This window comes from Cryptomeria japonica, chromosome 1, assembly GCF_030272615.1.
Source record: "Cryptomeria japonica chromosome 1, Sugi_1.0, whole genome shotgun sequence".
NCBI lineage: Eukaryota > Viridiplantae > Streptophyta > Pinopsida > Cupressales > Cupressaceae > Cryptomeria > Cryptomeria japonica.
In genome coordinates, this window is record NC_081405.1 from 712,319,086 (window position 1) to 712,343,898 (window position 24,813).

At 33.7% G+C, this 24,813-nt stretch overlaps 1 protein-coding gene across 1 annotated transcript in view; it reads right to left on the reverse strand.

Moving 5' to 3' along the window:
* The window catches only part of LOC131050378 (MLO-like protein 1), a 77,685-nt gene that overhangs the window by 22,293 nt on the left and 30,579 nt on the right, over positions 1-24,813 (reverse strand). The gene's annotated exons all lie outside the window — the stretch shown is intronic.

Genomic DNA, 24,813 nt, shown 5'->3' on the forward strand with positions numbered 1-24,813 from the left:
CCACTCTCTCTTAGTTTAATGATCAATCAATTCTCTCTATCTTCAACAATCAGTTAACTTCGTAATAATATCAATCTAATATTATCATTATTAATTAATAAATAAAAAATTAATGATATGATAACATAATAATAATGTAGTCTCAATAGATTGTTTACTTTGGTTAAGAGTTTAATAGAAATATAATAATATAATAATAATTTGGTACTAAAAGCTTTTTTACTTTTGTAAAGAGTTTAATGGTAATATAAAACCACCTCTCGACTACTACTCACTCTTAGTTTAACTAATAATCAGTTCTCGCTATCTTCGTCATGTAAACCATTAACTTCATAATTATCTTTAGCCATCTAATATTTTTTGGGTAAAAGGCCGAAGCCTATATTATATATTAATATTTAATAAAAAAAGAAAATTACAATAGTGAACATAAGTTCATTGGAGGGGAGAAAATACTCCCACCAAATGAGAAGAAGGCCCAGAATAAACAATACACATAAGGAATTTGTACAATATCAAGTATAGCCCTAGAAAAGAGTGACATTGTTAATATCACAAAAAGCCTCGACAAAATAGAGATAGATAGAAAAAGAGAAGCCATAATATCACAATGTCAAAGAGAAGAATATTCTCTGCAAAAACATCTCAACAACATCAAACTCTTCAAATAAAAACTTCAGCTACATGGCAAAACACGAACCAAGTTATCTATGTGATGTTGAGACGAGGTGTATACCCAAATTAAGAATCTCCTAAGAAGAAGGCACACCAATAGGATAGACCAAACACACCAAAATGTTGGAAGGAAGTTTATTGAAATCCACTACAAGATATACCATGTGAACCAAAAATCTAAAAAGATGTAGCTCGAATTCCACAAAACTACTAGAAGATTTCAATCGAGGATACCAAAAGAGTCAAAAAACTAAAAAAAATAGAGCCCAAGAACCAATTAACCACTAGTGGAACTGCCATCTGTAGAGGCAAGATCATTAGGAACAAAAAATGAAGAGGGCAATCTATGATGATCAACAATAGAATGTTGGAATAATTCCCAAATTGCAAACACTTTCAACATATACAATTAAAACAATGGTTCTAGAATGGCAGCATGATGAAAATGTAGCCAAGATAAGAAAGGAATAGGAGATGGGAAGGAAAAACCATTCCTAATAGAGGTAAAAACTGACAATGGCATAGATTCAAAGAGAAGTTCATCCCTATTAATGAAGCCCCCAATCCATTGAGAGCCCATAAACAAATTTTGCTTGAGAAGATCTAGAATTAACTCATCCCATGAATATAGAGAAGGATGAACAAATGCACTAACTAGAAGTTTAGTGAAGTCAACAGAACATCATGTCCATTATGACTGTAGCAAACCATGAGGTGGAATCAACAAGGAGAAGATTGAGATTAGCCAACATCTAATTCAGGCCAAGTACAAAGGATAATTTATACTGAACACTTGTACAAGGGATAGAAAAAGCATATGATAGGGAAAATATGGGAACATTCCCTTGAAATCACATGTCCAAATAGTTGCCCCTGAGGCAAATTCTGAAGCCCGTGACTGGAAAATAGAAGAAGCACCATGTGAAAAAACTACTCCCAAGAGACCATATAAGCAAATCATAACACATGAGAAATGAGATTTAAAATCAAGAAACACATGTGGACATGATAGTTTGAGAAAGAAGCATGAGTGAACTACCCATGTTTTAGATGGATTAAATATGCCCACCCTAAAATTTGTCCCAACAAATTTATGGAGAAGGAATAAAAAGTACTTGGCATGAGCAGTGCAAAAATTGGCAACAAAGGATGAATTGTGAGCTTGCCAACTATCCCAAAATGAAGGAATAAATCCTTAACAAGGACAAAATCCATTTTTTCCTTCTGCAGCTCGACTGAAGAGACGCACTTGGAACCTAGGAGGTGTCAAGATGAGAAAAAAAAGAGTACAACTTTTTTTTAAAAACCCGCTCCTCAAAGTGAGAAATGAAGAGGGTCGCCAAAAACATCACATAAATCCATGAAGTGCATGAAATGAGAATATTATTAAATGAATAATTAAAAATGAGGACAACCACCAACATCATCACACAATCCCAACATGAAGAAAAATAGCTACAAAACAGAAACATGCTTAGTAAAAAACAATTTCAAGGCGTCTAATCCACCTCAACTTTCTTGTTAAGCTCAACATGTTGGTAAAGATCCTTATGAGAAACAATTATCTCCCCTTCCAGAATGCCACATCCCAGATTGGCAAGAAAATCAACAACCAGATTGGTCTCTTTGAAGCAATGCATAATCTGATTATTTTGAATCTGATGAAGAGCAGACCTAATTGTTGGGAAAATGGTGTTGTACACCTTGCATAATAATGTTTCATTATTATATTATTTTATTATTGTGTGAGGTTGACATGGAATTATATTGTAATATCATATTGTATTGTTGCACCTAGGAGCACCTAGATGGGCGTGCAACATTTAGAGATTCCCTTGGAATATTCTTGTAACCAATTAATGAGTTGTATTGACACATTGGTATTATTATATCGTATTTATTTAATATTAGGGTATGTAATTGTGATGAAGTACCCAATATTAAATGTGGGTCAAGGGTAGGAAGGAAAAATATTATATTTTATCATCACATGGTTTTGGGCACATGGTTTTGATGTAATACCACTTGGTAGTTTTGTGGGAGCTTGTGTTTATAAAAGCAACCACAAGGGTAGTTGTTTGGGTTGGTCAGTTAGCCAGGTTAGCATTTATGAAGGAGGAAGCATGGCATGGGATGTGTGGATTCATGCTTGGTCACATGGAGTGCTTGGTTATGGTTGGGTTTTCGAAGGCTTTTCATAGTTGTATTGTAATGGACACATTGTTGATAATACATGGTGGATGATGCTTTTGGAGGCTGAGTTTTCCCAGGATATATCTTGTGTCGCATTTTCATGGGTATGTTGTCTATTCTATGCAAATGGATTCTATGTGTTGATTTGATTGAAATATTAAATGGGTTATGTGGAAATTGTCATAAAGTTGGTTGCAAGTTTCCTTACACCAATTTTGTGAATAATATAATTTATTCTCCAATTCGAGGCATGGAAACCATTGAGCACAAGGATAATATTCATTGAGTCTCCCTCAATTAAAAATTTTTGGATGTGTTCTGAAACTATCAATCTCACACCAACTAAAAGAGTTAGGGCTTCAACAATGTTGTTTGATCCATCCTGGATCCTTACCCACCCTAAAATGATAATATTATTAATTAATAAGGATAAGGAATAAAAAATAAAAATAATGATATGATAATATAATAATAATAGTCTTCGAACATGTAGTGTCGTGGTTAAAACACTTTGTTTGTGAAGCGGCTAAAAGAGTTGAGAAAATACAACACCACAGGAGCCCAAATGATCTCTGCAAGCTGAAAAACCTGTTACAAGGAGAAGCAAGGAAGCAAATCACAGAAGGAACAAAAACACAAGAAAAATATGCTCCAAAAGAGAGAGCTCAATAATCTCCAAAATGTATTGTCAATAATAATCCTTCTTCATACAATGAAAAGAAAGAACTCAACCTTTAATAGGTCAAGAAACCCTAAAAGGGAAAACCTAGGTTTGCACATAATAATTAATTAAAATAATTAATTATATGCACCTAAAGTTAGCTTAAGTGTAAAAGAGATAAAGAGAACTTAAATAATTAAACAAATATTGTTTAATTAATCAAGTAAATACCTGAATACTCTAACAGTGGCCACCAAGGTTCAAACCCCTGTTGAGCCATTGTTCTCATGGGCCTTATGTCTTTGTTGGGTCATTGTGCTCACGGGTTTGGACAAGTGAAGTGTGGGGATGAGGTCCCCTGATTGTGGCCTCACCAGTTCATAGCTCTCGATCAAAAGTGTTTCACGTGGAGCCAGAGGGCATGTCATGCCAACGTTGTCGGTCACGTTAAAATGTTTACCAGGCATTATTAATATATATATATATATATATATATATATATATATATATATATATATATATATATATATATATATATATATATATATAATGTAGTCTTAATAGATTTTTTGCTTTGGTAAGAGTTCAATAGAAATATAAAAATATAATAATAAAATAATAATAATTTAACACTAAAAGTTTTTTTACTTCTATAAAGAGTTTAATGGAAATATAAAAAATATTAAAATAAGAATATATTAAAATATAATAATATAACTATATCTTAATAATAATAATTTAATGTTGATTATAATATCATAATATAATAATAATTTAATACTATTACAATAAAATAATATAATAATTTCTTAAGTGGAATAATGAATAAATACGATACGTGTACTTAACCTATATTCCTCTAAAGATAAGTGTGCTAGTGTTTTATCTTCATCCTTCCAAAATTCCATGGATTCCATGATGAGGTGTCAATTCATTCTAAACACTTTACAATGAGTTCTATTACAAGATATAGCATCATTCAATATCATTACATATTGGCATATTTTAGGAATTTAATAGATTAGTGATCAACAATGTGATGAAATAGGTCTGATTTTGGGAAAACAACTGAGAGATGTGGGGATGGGGAGTGAATCAGTTGTCTCACAAACTCACATAAGTTAAACTAAATCTCAAATCTGATAAGTAACCATGAAAGCATAAATCAACAACACAACATGAACACACATAACACCAAGATTTTTGACGTGGAAAACCCGGTCAAGGGAAAAGCCATGGTGGGAACCTACCCACAATATGATGATACTCTATTAGAAGTATATGAAATATTACATTGGGAAATGCACATGCATTGAGGCACATTGCCTAGAGCTCACTACTCAAAATATATAAAGGGCTACAACCCTGGGAAGACTCACTGGCTTACAAACAAATTCAGATCACGTCTGGAAGATCATGAACTGATAGAATAGCATCTCCTAATGCCTGGTTACAATTCCGGTTAAGCACAAATCAACTTCTTTCTTCACTCTTCACACTTCTTCTCTACCTTTGAAAGATCAATACATTATCCGCACATATACTCATCCACAAAACTTACAATTACAAAGAAGTTACATTTATTTATACATGACATCAATCTTGAAAGGATCAACAAGGTCGGCTCAATACATATCGCCTGATTAAAAAAATATAACCATACATGCTAAAATAGCATATGTGGACCAAGAAATGTTGGCCAAGACATAGCACAGACCCATATCACATGCCACGAATGTGAAACACCTCCAATAATTATGCATCAAACATCAACCACATGCTACAAGCATCTAGTCAGCCAAAACAATTAAGAACACCACCAAACAAAAGAGAATTATCAATTACGCGCACAACAATCAATGCAAACCAGCAACACAAAAGGCACATGATCTAGAAACATCCACAAGCATCATGAATTACCACCGCAATTATTGGCAAGAGACACTGCATTTTTGTTTGGATATTGTCATTGATAGAAACTAGAGTCATATATTCAATCCCTAATTCATGATTCATTCATATCGAAAGAAAGATTGAGGTCTAGTGAGGTTTGGTGAGATAGAACAGTGTATCTGGTAATGTACACTGTTTTGGTTGGAAATTCATTTATGTTGCGTATTTGGTGTTGTGGATCTTAGAGAAGTATTGTGGATGTGTAATCTACCTTATTACAGGTTTGTGGCCTTCAATGTTAAGTTTTGAGTGAGTTGGAAGCTTCGGTATACAAGTTTTTGGTTAGAATAGTGTTCATTAGCAGTAACGTGTGGATATTCATTGTGCAGATCTTGAAAAGTAATTTGGTGATTATTTTGTGTTCAAGGATGTTAATCTGACATGTGGAAAGCATGTGGATAAAAAAATTTGGTCCATGTATGCATTGGAGATCGAATTTAGTCAAATTGGTGTACACGTTTCATTTTGTGTGTTATGCATTTTTGGGCCGACACGAAGAAGATTAAATTGGTGTTGAGGATATATAAGAGTGATTTATATGATCATTTTTGAGATAGGTGATTGTGTGGAAATTTTGTATGAACGATTGTACACAATGTCACGTGCGCAAATGAAAGATTTGTGCTCTGGTATATTGAAGAATAGTAGAACAGAGCAGTATAGTAGAGCAGAGTAAGATAGAATATTTGGTGCTTAACCGAAACAGTTTTTGGCATTTGTAGATGTTGTTTATCAATTCATATATTCCAATTATTATTTGTAATCATTTGTAAGGTAGTGTGCCTTCCAGGGTTGTAGCCCTTATTGTAATTTGAGCAGTGAGCTCTAGGCAGTGTATCTGAATGCATGTGCATTCCCCTTATGTAATTATTTTATACTTCTGCAAAGTATATTGATATTATGGGTCTCGATCCCACCGTGGTTTTTCCCTTAACCGGATTTCCACATAAAAATCTTGGTGTTGTGGTGTTGTGGTTATTTGCTTTATGTTTATGCACTTTACTTTTATTCATTTTCATTAAGTGGTTTAAAGGACATATTAAGAAGGTTAAAAATTGCAAAACACTAATTCACCCCCCCTCTCAATATTCCTTGATTCCAACATGCAACATCCCCAACAACTCAAATTACTAGAATCACGTCATCATTATAGCGAACTTTAGGAACACTAACTACAATGACTGTCACCCTGGAAAAATCAATTGCAAAGCACCATACCACAAAACATTTGAATTGAATACACACATGAACATCCCAAGCACTTCTCCAAATCTGCAAATCAAACTATTACAATGCGAAGAAATGCAAATCAAAATACTGAACACTCAGCCATCACTGAATTATAGGAAAACCAGCCACAACTCAGATAACCATAACTCACTCAAATCATCATGTGGATCCCTGAAAAATTGCACTAAATCATCTACACATAACCATCTCAAAACCCTTTAATCCACAAACACTGATCATCAACATGCTGAACAAACCAACTCACTGAACTCACTGCAACATAGTCATAGATAGAGAAATATGGTGACATCAATGACAACACATCTCTCAAATATCATTAAAGAACATATTTGTAGCATATCAACAACAATCTCCAATACAATGTTGTGTATTTTAGGCATTTGATGAAATAGTGTTGACTACCTAGAGTTACTATTATGTTGTCTACTACTTGATTTATATTGCTTGAGATAACATGTGCATTCACTTGCTACATTAGATATAAATATAAATATTAGATCATTTTAAAACTATTCTGGTATATGTATGTGACCTCATTGAAATTTATTAAATTAATAAAATGTCTACATGTCCTTAACTTATACACTTAAGATGGATTTTGAATATTAAATCAAATAAAATGTAGGTATTTTTCATGTTAATTCTATAAGTAGAGAGTTACAAATCATATAATTGAAGAAAATTTTAATATAAGATTTTAATATGTATTTTTTTATTTTTTTAAGAATAAGAATAATAGAACAACCATATAATACAAGTGACATGGATACACCTTAAGAAAACCTTTTTGATAAAAACCCAACCTCTGAAGTACACACATCAAATGCATTATTCAACAACAATGTGATGCAGTATAATATCAAATCTTTTGTGCATTAATGAGATCAACTCTCTTTAATCCTAGAGGAAAATTAACATAACAATCTTAAACAAATTGAATTCACTAAGCTCCATCCCATTTTTTCAGTATATAGGCTTATTGAGACTTATAAACCATTGAACACCCAACATGAATGAGACGGGGAGGTATATCAGTCTGGAACTTCAAAAATAGTTGTTAATAAAATTCTTCAATATCAACACTTTAACCATCAACACATCAAATAGAAACACATGAACACCAGATATACATGGAAAACCCAAATAGGGAAAAACCACAATGATAATCTAACTCGCTATGAATAACAATGTTTACAACTTTTTAGGCTTACAACAAAGGAACACCAACACCTAAAGGACTTGTAGAACTAAGGTGCACTACCTTAGGAAAGATACAAAGGACCTGTGTAGTTGAAGAACACTTCTTTAGGACAAGATACAAATTGTTGGCGAAGGATCCACTGTCAATTAGCAACAAATGAAATAGCTGAACTAAAATTGAGAAGGATTCTCCTAGTCATGAAATTATCCTTGAACAATAATCAAGTGACCAATAACATGGCAAAACTATTTGACAATCTTCATTGTCACAACACTTATGTCGTAGAATATATTAGCTTCAAAATTCTTCCTAAAATGTCTTTCGCATGAACACAAACTCAAATCTTATTGTAAATCATTCACATACACTTCTCACACAATTCACTTCTTATCCATACTCAATTCATCATTTCACACATTTTATATATGAGTACAACATTGAAATCCTAAACAAGGGTGAGCTAAGACAACATTACATAAAATAGGCCATCCAGACCAAAAATACATAGATCGGTCCACTCCAGGAGAAAGAGGGAACAAAAACATATCATAATACATCATCCCATGAACAATCTGATAATACACACATGCCAACACATATTCCAAAGGACATTATAAAACATAATGTGTAGATATTGTATATGGTGAAAAATAATGATGAAAAATATTGCAAAACCACAAAGATTCAACCACAAACAATCCTAGTTCTACAATGAAACATTCACCATACACCAATGAAGATAGATCATGTTTGACATATTTACTCTCAGATTTTGTATGTGCACAAGAGCTCAAAAAAGAATGGATTGTGGTTGTGAAGTCACTTGATCACAAGAAGGCTTGATACACGTATTAGGTAGCTAGCTAGGGTTGTGAAAGGAGGAGAATATCATGTTATATAGAAGACACTTTCGAAAATGGAGGGATAGGATTAAGAGGTGAGAAGATAAATTGTCGGCTAGGATTAAAGGGTAGGTAGAGAAAATAATAAAATAATGAAGGGGGTAGGTAGAGGAAAATTCGGAGATAAATGACATGCGTCATGAAGAGAAAAAGATAATGAATTAATTAAATAAATAAAGATTTATTTAATTAATAGAAGAAGCGGGACCAATTAAATAAATAAAATATTTATTTAATTTAGGAGAAAGATAATTTAAATAAATAACAATATTTATTTAAATGAAGAAAGGGCTAGAAGAGGATAAATGAATTAAATAAATAAATAAATAAATTATTTAATTAATAGAAGACTTAGGATATAAATAATTAAATAAATAAAATATTTATTTAATTAAGCGGGACAATTTTTGGTGTCTACAAATATAATCAATCAATCGACCATATAATCACTTTCAATGCAAAATACTCCATGAAGATCTCCAGCAATCAAAGTGAGACCCAAATAATCACCTTAACACATCGTCCAACACATATCCGGACTAAAACATTTATTGGCAATTTGGAGGAATTGATTATGTATTGCATTGATGTTTTGTCATCTATGTCAACACTAGTTGTTTTGTTGTCTATCGGCTTCCGATAGAGTGGTTGGATTTTGATGATGATCAGGAGATTTGTCTCTAGTTTGGATTGGCTTGTTGAATTGGCTTGGATTGGTTATTCATGTGTTTTTGATGCATATCCCATTCAATTGGTTCAGGATTTGATGATCTCGATGCTATCATTTGTTTTAGTAACCTTTTGGTCACTGGTAAGGGTTTTATTGACAGTGCTTTGATGAAGATCTTTTGATGAATCTGATAAGTGGTGTTGGTGCAGCTTCTAGAAGGTTATCAAGATGCTGATGGTTATCATGTTTGTGTTCCGGATGATTGTGGTGTTTCCTTTTTATTATGGCAACCTATTTTGGGTCTGGTATTATTCTAGTAGGTTATGGACCGGTTTATGTAACGTGTTGGTTGATGCTCTCGATTCATCACCAACTGGATTTATTGTTTGGTTTATGTTGTTTTGGTCTTAGGCTGACTTGGTTTTTCATTGGTTTGTGGGATATGTAACGGATCTATTGTATTATCTTTTAGGTTGTCAACCTAATTGTTTAGGTCTCAGGTTGGTATAAATATGATGTAAGATCTCTTTGTAGATCGGTGGTCATGGATTATGGTTATGTATCTGTGTGCGAATAAATTTGTAATCATATGCAGAGGTTTTAGTCGATCATAGGTCTTGGTGTTATGTGTTGTGGATGGTTGGTAATTTTTTTGTGATTTATGTTTATTCTTAATTATTATATCTGCTATTCTGGTATTTGGTTTATGCACTCCAGTAGAAGGTCTTGTATGCTTAAATTTTTATAATATGTTGACAACTGATTCACCCCCCCACCCCTCTCAGTTGTTCACTGGTTATCCTAACAATTGGTATCCGAGCTTGGTCCTCTCTGCAGAAGCTTAACCACTTGAGGAAGATCCTATGGCAACTTCAACTGCATCTTTTTTCTAGAGAGAAACCCCTAAGATTGATTCGATAAATTAAAGGGTATGGAAGATTCAGATGGAGACTCATTTGAGATGTATTGGGAAAGAGATTTGGGAGATCATGGAGAAAGGATATACTCCTCATAATCTGGTATCTAGCAATCCTCCTCCAAAAAACTTGGATAAGGACATTGAAAATGATTGTAGAGAAAGAGAAGCACTCTTGAGCGCTCTTTATGAGCAGCAAATAATGGGATTAACTGACCAATCAACTGCGAAGGCTATATGGGATAAGTTGGAGGCTCTGAATGAAGGTGACCCTACTGTTAAAATTGTTAAACTTAATGGTTACTGGGTGAGGTATGAAAACCTAAAGATGGAAGAAGATGAAAGGATTATTGCTTTTATGGAAAGAGTTAATGAAATTGTTATGGAAATTCAGTGTTGTGGTGGATCTTTGAGCGAAGATGAGATTGTTTCTAAAGTTTTTAGAGCTTTACCACTGGCTTATAAGATGAAGGCTATTACAATTAATGAGTTGAGAACGATGTCTAACATTTCTATTAATAGGGATACTTTGGTTGGAAATTTATCTTCTTTTGAGCTTGAAGAATTTGGTTCTCAAGGAGCTACAAAGACTGAATCTGTTTTTCATGCACCTACATCATCAACCGACAAGAGTGATTGGAAAGATTTATATGCGAAGGAACTAAATGAAATGAAGAAAGAAGATGAAGATCTTGAGCAACTTGAAGCCCTATTTTCTATAAGAGTACCTAAAGGTCCGACAGGAAGTAAGTATGAAGGAAAATCACCTTTTAAATGTTTTGCATGTAATAAGATAGGTCATTTTGCATATAGATTCATTGAGAGGAATTCAAGATTTGAAGAGAAAGCTAGAAGATCTTTTAGGCCTAACCATGATTATCAGAACAAGCATAAGTACAGGAGAAACAAAGACAAATCATGTTACTATGTGGATGAGGAAGGTGTGACTAATTTTGATGATGAACCGACACAAGATTCAGCTAGTGAATCTGGCAATGGTAAGGAATGGGTATTTTTGGCTATTAAGGAAGATGCTCTGGTACCTGTTATTCAAAATGAGGAAAAGGCCCTTGCTGCTAAAAATGAAGACAAGGATGAATGGATGATAGACAGTGGATGTTCACATCATATGACTAGATATAAAAGGAAGTTTTTATCTTTGCAAGAATTTGATGGTGGACTGGTTAGATTTGGAGATGGCAAAGCATGCATGATCAGAGGAAGAGGAACTATATCATTGGATGGTAAGAATAATACTGATAATTTTTATTATGTTGAAGGTTTAAGGCATAATATTTTGAGTGTAGGATAGTTGGTGGATAAGGGATTTCAATTATAGTTTAAGGATAGAAAATGTAAAATCATTAACAGATTTGGATTCGAGATTGCAACCAGTACACAAACTAAAGGTAACATCTTTCATTTGAACTCTAGTGAGAAGACATGTTTGATTGCACAAATTGATGAGAGTTAGATATGGCATAAGAGGTTGTGTCATGTGAATTTTTATTGCATTGTTAAGATTAGTTCATCTAAGGCTGTTAGAGATATACCTAAGATTGTGAAGCCCTATAATCCAATATGTAAGGAATGTCAAATGGGAAAACAAGTCAGAACTTATATTAAGAGTATACAAGACAAATCTAATGATGTTCTTGATCTTAATCATACTGATTTATGTGGTCCTGCTAGAATAAAACATTTTCAGGGTGATAGGTATTTTATGCTAATCATTGATGACTATTCTAGAATGATGTGGGTTACATTTCTAAGGGATACATCTGAAGCTTTTGAAAAGTTTAAGATCTTTAAAGATAAAGTTGAGACAAAGACAGGGTTGAAGATTAAATTCTTAAGGTCAAATCAAGGTGGTGAATTCACATCCGGTGAATTTAACAATTATTGTGAGAAGCGTGGGATAAGGAGAAGGTTGTCTACACCCCAGACACCTTAGCAGAATGGTGTTGTGGAAAGAAATAACATAACTACCTTGGATGCAGATAGAACTATGATGATGGAATCTAATATGCCTCATATCTATTGGAGAGAAGTTGTGAGCACATCGGTATACACATTCAACAGAGTTCATATCAAAGGAGACACCGGTAAGACATCTTATGAGTTATGGTTTGGTCATACACCTTCAGTTAAGTATTTTAGAATCTTTGGTAGTAAATGCTATATCAAAAGAGATGATTCCATTGGAAAGTTTGATCCTATATGTGATGAAGGGATATTTCTTGGTTATTCTAATGAAAGCAAAGTATATAGATGTTATAACAAGAGATTGCATAGAATTGTGGAAAGTGCTAATGTCAAGGTGGATGAGTTGTACAAAGGTCAAATTAGTACTTATGAGAGAGAACCAGAAGTGGAGATGATCATAACAAACTGGTAGCACCTGTACTAGAACAAAATGTTGAACCAGTTACTCCGACAGTATCAGAAAATTCAACAGTAACTGAAGATCAGAGCAGGGAAACAGAAAGTCAGAAGACTCCTTGGTATGTAAGGTTAAATCATTCAGAAGATCAAATTATTGGAGACAAGAACAAAAGAGTAATGAAAAGAAGAAGGTTGACAGCTGATGAGGTATGTTTAATTTCTTAAGTTCAACCGGCATCAATTATTGAAGCTTGTAAACAAGAATGTTGGATGAAAGCTATGGAAGAGAAATTAGATCAGATAGAAAAGAACAACACATGGACTTTAGTTCCTTGACCTAAAAATAAGAATGTTATTGGAACTAAATGGGTTTCTAGGAATAAATTGAATGAAGATGGACAAGTTGTACGCAATAAGGTTAGATTGGTATGCAAAGGATATTCTCAGAAGGAAGGAATTGATTATGATGAGACTTTTTCTCCGGTAGCTAGGATTGAAGCTGTGAGATTATTTCTTGCTTATGCTGCCCATAACAAATACAAGGCTTATTAGAAATGTGCATTTTTTAATGGAGATATTGAAGAGGAAGTTTTTATTGAGCAACCTAATGGATTTTCACTTTCAGATGATAAAAACATGGTTTGCAGGTTAAGGAAAGTGTTATATGGATTGAAACAAGCCCCTAGAGCTTGGTATGCTAGATTGGAAAAATATCTTTTGAAGCTTGGTTTCACTAAAGGTAATGCTGACAGTAACTTATATTATAAGATCGCTAATGATGACATATTGATTGTTGAAGTATTTGTTGATGATATCATTTTTGGAGGTGAGGATAAGTTATGTATGGAATTCTCTGAAAATATGAAGAATGAATTCGGGATGTCTATGATTGGGGAGATGAAGTTTTTCTTAGGTTTACAAATTACTCAGAATGATAAAGGTATTTTCATCTGTCAAACCAAGTATGCTAGAGAGTTGTTGAAGAAATTTGGTATGGAAAATTCTAACAGGCTGGTACTCCTATGGTTACAAGTGAGAAATTGACAAAGAAAGATGTAACAGCTCCGGTAAATCCTACAAGGTATAAATATATGATTGGAGGTTTGTTATATCTGTCTCACACTAGACTGCATATAATGAACATAGTTTGTATTGTATCAAGATATCAGAGTGATCCTACAGAGAATCATGAGAGTGCGGTGAAAAGGATTTTCAAGTATTTGCAAGGAACAACTGAGTATGGTTTGTGGTATCCTAAAAATGATGACTTTACACTATGTGCATATTCAGATGCTGACTGGGCTGGAGATGTTGATGACTGGAAGAGCACATATGGTGGAGCTTTCTTTCTTGGAAAGAAACTTGTTTCATGGATCAACAAGAAACAGTCATGTACTTCTTTATCTACTGTTGAAGCTGAGTATATTGTTGCTGCTACTAACTATACATAAGTTTTATGGATGAAGAAAATGTTGAAGGATATAAGGATTGATTGTAATAAAAAAATAGTTATTCACTGTGATAACTCGGTTGCTATTGACATATCAAAGAATCTGGTATTTCATTTTAAGACTAAGCACATTTCTATCAAGTATAATTTTTTGAAGGAGAAGGTGGAAGAAAATGAATTCAGACTGGTTTATGTGAATATTAAATAGCATATTGAAGATATCTTCACTAAACCTTTGCCTAAGGGATCATTTGAGTACTTCAGAGATAGATTGGTGTTTTTTGCCCCTCCGGTAAATACTTGAGTGATGATGACTAACATCAGTCTGGTATGCATTTATCAATGATATCATTCATTCTGGATTGATGTGTTGATGCTACTACTCAAGGGGAGTAGTCAACTATGTGGTTCAGAGGTTTTGTGATTTTTCTTTGATGTTTATGTCAGATTTCTGGCATTTATGTCAAAGTGGGAGAGATATATGTGAAAAATAGAGATTTACGGAGATACCATTCATAGGGAGAGTTTGGTCTTTGTTTAGAACTTCATTGTCATATCATCTTGGAGAGTTTGTTGAATGTCTTCCATTGGGGGAGACTTGTTTGGCATTTCTTGGCACTTGGATGTTTTTCACATCTAGTGTTGCCATGAATGCCAAAGGGGGGTATTGTTGGCAATGAGGAATTGATTATGTGTTGCATTGATGTTTTGTCATTGATGTCAACACTAGTTGTCTTACTGTCTACCAGCTTCAGGTAGAGTGGTTGGATTTTGATGATGATCAGGAGATTTGTCTCCGGTTTGGTCCAACTTGTGGATTGGTTATTCATGTGTTTCTGATGCATATCATATTCAGTTGGTTTGGGATTTGATGATCTTGATGCTATCATTTGTTCTAGTAAGCCTTTTGGTCACTGGTAAGGGTTTCACCAACAACGCTTTGATGAAGATCTTTTGATGAATCCGATAAGCGGTGTTGGTACGGCTTCTAGAAGGTTATCAAGATATTGATGGTTATCATGTTTGTGTTCTAGTTGATCATGGTGTTTCATTTGGCTTATGGCAACCTATTTTGGGTCTAGTATTATTCTACTAGGTTATGGACCGGTTTATGTAACGTGTTGGTTGATGCTCTCGATGCGTCATGGGTTGGATTTATTGTTTGGTTTATTTTGTTTTGGTCTTAGGATGGCATGGTTTATCATTATTTTGTGCAATTATATAACGGATCTATTGTATTATCTTTTAGGTGACTGACCTAATTGTTTAGGTCCATGATGTAAGATCTCTTTGTAGATTGGTGGTCATGGATTATGGTTATGTATTTGTGTGCAAATAAATTTGTAATCATATGCTGAGGTTTTTGTTGATCATAGGTGATCGAATTGGGTTTTTGAAGGAGGTCAAAGACCTCTGGTATTGATCTTAACCGGAACTGTACTCATGCATAGGAGATGCTAGCCACTCATGTTTTTGGATTGTAGTCTGGATTTCTTTGTAGTCAGTGAGGCTCCTTTTGTGATGAGCAGTGTGTCTTCCTGCATGTGCAGGTCCCTCTTATTGTAATCACATACTTGCTGCAAAAGTATTATCTAACTATGGGTAGGCTTCCCAGTTCCCACTGTGGTTTTTCCCTTTACTAGGTTTTCTGCGTACAAATCTTGGTGTTTTGTGTTGTGGATGGTTGGTAATTATTCTGTGATTTATGTTTATGCTTAATTGTTATATCTGATATTCTGGTATTTGGCTTATGCATTTCAGTAGAAGGTTTTGTGATCTTAAAGTTTTATAATCTTTTGACAACTGATTCGCCCCTCCCCTCAATTGTTCATCAGTTATCCTAACAAGAACATGATCCACTAAACCACAATGCAATTATCATCATATCCAAAGAGCACCAAAATCTTGCTAGACCACTCTAAATATAGGATGTCACAACCAACACCAAAAGAGTATCTAGATCAAACTCTATCTAGATAACCAAGGTCTGGCAAAGCATATTCAGGCCAATATTCATCTAGACAACTAGGTTTGACATCAATGACAGCCATACAATCTCATGCTTCTAACAATCTCCCCCTTTATCATTGATAGCAACACCAATAAACTATCAGTCGTCAACTCATAATCTCATAACAACTCTCTCTCATAATATAACCAACTCTCTCTCTCTCCCATAATCTCACAACAACCCTCTCCCCCTTTAACAACAATGGCAAAGGGCACATAAACATAAATATACTGACCACTCACAATACTGCTCCCCTTGAGAGTAGCAACAACATCAATCCAATAACAAAGATAAGCATTGAGTCTCCTTGTGGAAAGATGCACCACCAAAAATGCATCTAGTTGGAAGAAGGAGGGGAAACAACCCCTAACTTCTGTCTAAGATACTCAAAAGTATCCTTCACCAAAGCCTTTGTAAAAATGTCTACTACCTGCTCTGATGTAGAAATTTATTCCAGTCTAACTTCTTTTTCAGCAAATTTCTCTTAAGAAATGATAATTGATTGAAATTTGTTTAGTCCTTGAATGCATAACTAGATTCTTTGAATTTTTTATGGCACCGGTATTACCACACACGATAGAAATAACTTCATCATATACAACTCTGACATCCTTAAGAGTCTGTTTGATCCATAAAACTTGAGTACAACAATATGTTGTGGTAATATATTCAACTTCAATAGTAGACAATGATATGGATTCTTGTTTCTTACTCATCCATGAAACCAATATGTCTCCCAAAAGGAATGCTCCACCACTTGTACTCTTCTTGTCATCAATACTTTCATCCCAATCAACATCTTTCTTACCATAGGCCAAAATCTTGAGTTCCTTTCAAATACCTAAAAAATCCTTTTCTTGATCATGAGTCTGCTTTGGATTACCTTGAAATATTTTAACCAAACATACAACTTGCATAATATATGGTCTATAAGTGCTAAGATGCAATAGTCTTCTAGTCAATCTATACTTTTTTTATCAATATTTGGAGATGCGTCATCTTTTCCTAACTTGCATCCAATAGCTAAAGGAGTAATAACAGGTTTAATATTCTTGATATCATTTCTTACTCTGCATGCTCTCTAGCTATTACAGCCTGATGATGGATCATAGAGTGTGATCTGAAACATTGATGCAAAAAATTACACATAGTCTATTCTGGAAGCAACTGATTTCTATCCCATGGATTGTGGGAACCTAATGTTTGTTGTTAACATCTCTTTAACATAGTTAGCTTGAGAAATAAAAATTCCATCATCCAACTGAGTAACTCAAAGACCAAGGAAAAAAGACATTTCTCCAAACATAGACATCTCAAATTCTTTTTGCATTTCTTCTGCAAAATCTTTTTATAAACTATCGCTTCCTCCAAAGATAATATCATCAACATAGACAAAAAAAATCAATAACTTAATGCCTTCAACCTTGAAATAAAGATTGTTGTCAATAATACCTTTCCTGAAATTTTGTTGTACCATATATTTGTCTAGTCTTGCATACCATGCTCCGGGTGCTTATTTAAGTCTGTATAATGCCTTCTTTAATATGCAAACCATATCCATATTTTCTGACAATATGAATCCATCTGGTTGTTTAATGTATACTTCTTCTTCCAACTCTCCATGAAGAAATGCTAACTTAACATCCATCTACTCTAAAGTTCTTGTAGGTAGAAAATGCAAGAAACATTTTAATAGCTTCCATCCTAGCAACAAAGGCAAAAGTTTCTACAAAATCAATACCTTCTACCTAATAATATCCTTTACATACCAATCTTTCCTTGTTCATTCAGTTTATTTTGAAATGCCCACTTTAGTCCTATCACATTCTTTTCCACCGATCTAGATACCAGTTCCCAAGTCTAATTCTTCTATGTCTAATTTAGTTCTTCTTCCATAGGTTTAACGCAACTTTCTTCTTTGCTTGCTTCTTCATATGATTTTGGTTCAATAAGTGAAAGAAAATAGCAATTAGTTTTCTCATTTACCTTTGTAACACTTCTTCTTATCTAAACTCCTTTATTCTTGTCTCCATTATCTAATCTTTTGAATGATTCTTCTACACATACATTGGGGTCTTAATCATTTCTTCCACTTCTTTTGTCTTCTTCTTTTTCTTCATCTAGTTTCTCCTCATTGCTTTCTTTTAGAGGAGTCTTTTCTTCTACAATAGCGGGTATGATCTCAAATTCAGCTTCCTAAATAGGTTCCAAGACAATTTGATTCCATGCTTTGCATTTTTTCACATTTTTACTCTCCACTATCTTGCTCAACCTTGTGTTGTAACATCAGTAAGCCTTGATGTTCATTGCATATCACAAGAATATTCCTTCGTCATCTCTAGTATCAAAATTTCCAAGATCATTCTCATCTCTTTTGATATAACACTTGCTTCCAAAGATTTTGAAGTATTTCAAAGTAGGTGGTCTTCCATACAACAATTCGTAAGGTGTCTTTATATGATTTATCATAATTTGAACCCTATTAAGAATATAAACAATATTATGCATAGCTTCTTACAAATAAATGTTAGCCAAGTTACAATATTTTGTCATAGTTCTAGCCATTTCAAAAATAGCTATATTCTTCCTTTCTACCACACCATTCTGTTAAGGGGTTCTATGAGCAAAAATATGTCTCCTCATCCCATATTTCTCACAAAAATTATCAAACTCATTTGAAGTAAATTTTGTACCTCTGTTAAATCCCAAACACTTGATTCTAGCATCAACTTGATTCTCTACCATTAACTTGAAACTTTAAATCTTTCAAAAGAATTAGATTTTTTCCTCAAAAATGTAACCCATGTCATTCTAGAGTAATCATTAATGAGTAGCATAAAATATCCTTTACCATTGAGTATGCATGTCCTTATAGGACCACATAGGTCTATGTGAATTATCTCCAATGGGTGTGATGTAGAATACTTCTTGTTCTTGAAACTTCTCCTTGTTTTCTTTCCTAGCTAACATTCCCTACACATGATGTCAATGGGTCTGATAATCAGGTGGTAAGTCTCTCATTGATTTACAGTTATTTATCTTTGTCATGTTGTCAAAGTTAACATATTCCATTCTCTTCTGTGACAACCAACATTCATTACTCTAACTTAGATAACATGTGTTTCCACTTTTGTCCTTTATATAGTAAACATTTCCACTTGTCTTGATTCCTTCTACTACTAGCTTTCTGATTTTATCTTTCTAATCAAACATGTAGTTTCTGTAAACACAACTTCATAAAATCTATTGCACATCTGAATAACACTCAACAGACTATATCTCAATCCCTCTACATAATAAACACCATCAGTTGTATGCTTGCCATAAATAGAGATGCTTCCTATCCCACAAATTGATGTAGCTTCTCCTACAAATTTTATAGATCCACCATCATACTTCTTCAGGGTAATAAACTTGTCTTTGTCCCTAGTCATGTGATTTGAGCATCTAGAATCAATGATCCATGATCTAGGTTCAACTTTAGCATGTAGTGCAGTCTTCTCCTCTCATCTTCTGATACATTCTTGATACTTGTTTGCTATTTCCAAAAATAGGAATTCTTCATTTGAGTCTTCAACATCTTCTTCTTCAAATGAGTGTGCTTCTATAGAATAGAAACTCCTTTTCCCTTTATCTTTACCATCCATTCTTCTTTTAAAGTCATTTCTTCTATACCTACTTTTCTTTTCATCATCCTCTGACTTTCTGTAATCTTCTTTATATGTATAATATGAAGCATAATGACCAACTCTTCCACAATTAAAAAATTTCAAGGATAAATTACCTGTGTACTTCCCAGTTCCTTGCTTTAGTCTTCTTACAAAGTTTTCTTCAATCTCATCTAGGTTCTCACTATTTTCTGGTCCATCTCCTGATATCCTTGAAACATTAAATGCAGCTTCTTTTCAATATGTATTTATATCTTCCATCTCACCAATCTCATAGGTAGACAATGTACCAATAAGCTGATCAATTGTGTAGTTTTTCAAATCATGACATTATTCAATTGCACACTTCTCGATTATAGGGTTTTGTCAAAGAAAAAAGGATTTTGTAGATAATATCACTCTTTTCAAGCATTCCACCAACAACTCATATAGCTTTCGTTGTATCATTTACTCTATGTATGTAACTCTCAACTTTGTCATCATCAACCATTCTGAAACCTTCAAACTTCAACTTTAAATTCAAGAGTCTAGCTTGTTGTTTCTTTAGATCACCTTCATATGCATAACTCAACTTGTTCTAGATTCTCTTATCTCCCTTCATTCCTTTCACTTTGTCAAAAAATTCATCACTGAGATAGCTGATCAAAATTGTTCTAGCCTTCACATTTATTTCCTAAGCCTTAATCTCATCTAGAGTTGATGGTCCTTTAGGAGGTCAATGATAATCGGTCTAGATAATCTCCCAGATTCCATTTTGCAATGCTTCCAAATATGATCTCATTCTTTCCTTCCAATAGTTATAGTTAGTTCCATCAAACATTGGAGCTTTAATATGAAGGTCCTACACCATTTATAATATACCTCAAGCAGTTACCAATTGTTGAACACCCAACAAAACTAAGAGGGGGAGGAATGAATCAATACAAAACATCAAAAATAGTTTTTAATAAACTTATTAATATCAACACTTTAACCATCAACAAATCAAATAGAAACACATGAACATGTGAACACCAAATATAAGTGAAAAACCCAAACAAGAAAAAACCTCAATGAGAATCTAACTCACAATATGAACAATAATGTTTATAATTTTATAGGCTTATAGCTAAGGAGCACTGATACCTAAAGGAATTCCAAAAATAAGGTGCACTATCTTAAGAAAGATACAAAGGACTTGTGTAGCTGACAAACACTTCTTCAAGACAAGATACAAACTGTTGCCAAAGGACCCCACTATCAATCAACAACAAATGATATAGTTGAATTGAAATTAGGAAAGATTCTCTAGATCATGAAATTGTCCTTGAATAGTAATCAAGTGACCAATAACATGGAAAACATCTCTAACAATCTCCACTATCGCAACACTATCTAGCAGAATATAGCAGCTTCAAAGTTCTTCCCAAACTATCTTTCGCATAAACACAAACTCAAATTTCCTTGCAAATCACTTGCATACACTTTTCATACAATTTACTTATTATCCATACTCAATTCATCCTTCTGCGCATCTTATATATGTGATATAACATTGAAATCCTAAACAAGGGTTGACCAAGATAATATTACATAAAATAGTCCACCCAGACCTGAAAACTTGGATTGGTTCACTCTAAGAAAAAAGAGGGAATAAAAACATACCATAATACATCATCCCATGAACAATCTGGCAATCCACACACACTAGAACATATTCCAAAGGATGTTACAAAACATAACATGTAGATATAATCAATTAGTCGGCAATATAATCACTTTCAATGCAAAATACTCCATACGGACATCCACAAACCAAAGTGAGACCCCAACAATCACCTCAACACATCTTCTAACACATATTTGAACCAAAAGAACATGATCCACCAAATCGCAATGTAATTATCATCGTATCCGAAGGGCACCAAAATCTTCCTGGACCACCCTTAATAGAGGATGTCACAACCAACACCAAAAGAGTATCTAGATCAAACTCTATCCAAATAACTAAGGTTTTACAAATCATATCTAAACTAATATCCATCCAGATGACTAGGTTTGACATTAATGACAATCATAAAGGCTCATGCTTCAAACACATGATGTGGGTCGTGAAAAAAAAAGGTGACTGCCAAGGTTACCCTACCTAAAGGCAAAATGAACTTAGTGTCAAGTGGCTCTAGTAATGCCACTACTCTAGCCTCAACGCCTACCACTCAAATGATATCCTTTGTCACTCTAGGGGGTGATGGAGGTGATGATGAAACTTTTAATAAGAACAAGTCCCTAGAAAAGACCTATGGGGAAGGTTCCAAGCTTATTATAGAAGAGGAAAAGGAAAAAGAGATGGAAGAAAATATAGATAAAGGATAGGCCAAGGGAAGAGACAAAGGTAAAGCTATTGTAAAAAATTCAAGGCAGTACGTAATCAAAATAGAATTCCATAAATTAGAAGACCTTAGTGAAGGTAAAACTAGGCCTCCCTTCCCTTTTGACTCTCAAACTATAGATAGAACCTCTCCCATTAAAATAATTGTTTTCTTGAGTCCCGAAGATATGGAGAGTATTTCCAAGGATCTATTATACCCTTCATGGTTGAAAGTATCCTTATCTACCAAAAGAAAACTTGAATCTATCAAGAAGCAAGCAAAGGATATTGCATCTCAAATATTACAATCCCCCTCTACTCCTAAAATCAAAAACCTTAAAACTTCTCACCTAATAGAGGATGAAACCTCTAATCACATTTTCCTTGAAATTTCTTACCCCACTACCCAGATAAATCCAAGTTAAGCTACTACAGTTGACTTTAACCTTATGCACATAGATATAGAGCCCCCAATCATGGGTGTAGACTCGCATAATTTCCAAGTCAAGACCACCAACGTGATGGAAAGGGTCGAAAAGGAAAATTTAGATAAGGAAGGTTTGAAGGCATTAGTAGATAGATTGTTTGAATGCTTGAAGTCATTGTTGAGTTCTCCTCCTCAAGATTTGAACCCTCAAAAAGGATCACTCAACCTTGAATCAAATGTAAATAAAGAGCTAGTGGCCAACATACAATTAGATAGCCATTTTGGTAGAGTCACAAAGGATTGGGTGAAGAAGATGAAGGCTAAAGGCCTTCCATTTATCAATTTGAGCAAGTCATAGAATGTACTTATTCTAGCAAGGAATGCTATATCCATGAAGATCAACAGTTCTAGGATGGAAGAATCTTCTCACTAGCATGCTAAGAAATAATTGCAAGAGACCATGGATATGGGCATTGGCGTGGATGTCACCAGAGGTATTATTTCTTTCAATCACACTATTTGGGCGATATGGCTCTAGAGTTTGGATTGGCTGCATCAGTTCCTAATACAAAACATCAAATAATAGAGCAAATTATTGAAGGAAGCCAATAAGATGCTCACGTAGATAATTCAAGAATTTGTTGATACAAGTTGTCAGTTAAAAAGGAAAGATAATTTGGGGGCATGCTACAGCTGATGAGTTGAAGGTTGAATTTTACAACAATATTGATATCCTAGTAGATCCCAAAATATTCAACAATGAGAAGCATGCCAAATTAGTAAGGATTGATTCATCCTTAATTTTGTGCTTCAACCATTATAAGGTATCCATCCTAAATGTATTAGAAATAAATTAAAAAGGGGGAGGTCATTGTGGGCTTTATGAAACAAGAATGTGATCATTCCCAATGAGGATGGAATTCCAAATGCCCTCAAGGATCTATAGGATTTCAAGAACCAACAAGCACAACTAAAAAATACTTAGTTGGAAGATACACCTACTACACAATGAAGTTGTTTCTTATAATGCTATTTTTGTATCTTGTTTTAAGTTTTATGTTCATGTTGTACAAACTAGATTATGTTTTTAATGATTCTTTAAAGAATCTGTTTCGTTAAATAAATAGTTAAGCTTTGTAAAGTTTTAAATATGTTTAAATGGGACTTTGGAAGGGATCAATGATTTTTGGACCCTCTTATGTTATGACAAATGAGTGTTAGTCAATCAAATTTTGAAGATCAATAAATTTTAGCTCAATTTCTGAGCTTCATTGTCTGTTTGCATTAGAGTTGGTTTTTTCTAATGTTTATTGTGATAATGTCACATGAATCTAAATGTGATAATCTCTTGAATGTTAAAATTCACATGAGCATTAGTCATTTTCTTAGGAAATCAATTGGTGTTCTAGTCTATCGATTTTTATGTCCACACATTAGTCTTCAATCTTTGAGTTGTTGCTCATGTTTGGAATCCTTTTCTACATGTGGTAATCTTTGTATTATTGATTTATTTCTCAGTTATCCATATTTGTTCTATGTTAATAGGAAAATGTTAGTACCTTGACTACTTTTAGGTTAAAAGTATACTTGAGCTGTTTACATATTTGAAAAAAATCCAAAATCATGATCATATGAAGGGAGTTGTACCTTTCCAAAATTCAGAGTTAAACTAATCAATAGTTTACCCAACTGTTTGTTAATAGTTTGTCTTTGTGTTTGGGGAGAAGAGAGTCAATTTATTTGTAATTTTGAAAAGACAAATCTATTAACCAACAATGTAAAAAGTTTATAACTTGGATACACCAAAGCTATGTAGAACCAAATACATGTATCCAATCCTGTTTCAATAGTAAGTAATAAAATAGATTTAACATGTCTATTATTATCTTACTATATTTATTAGTTACAAAATATCATTTGATATAAAATATTATAAACCCTCAACAATAGGAAAGGAAATAAATCTCCTATCATGCTTGAAAGCATACATGTAAATGTCAATCCATTAAAACACATCCCAAAAATATCACACACACACACACACACACACACACACACACACACATATACACCTAAAAATTGGCTATGAGCAATTAAATAAAT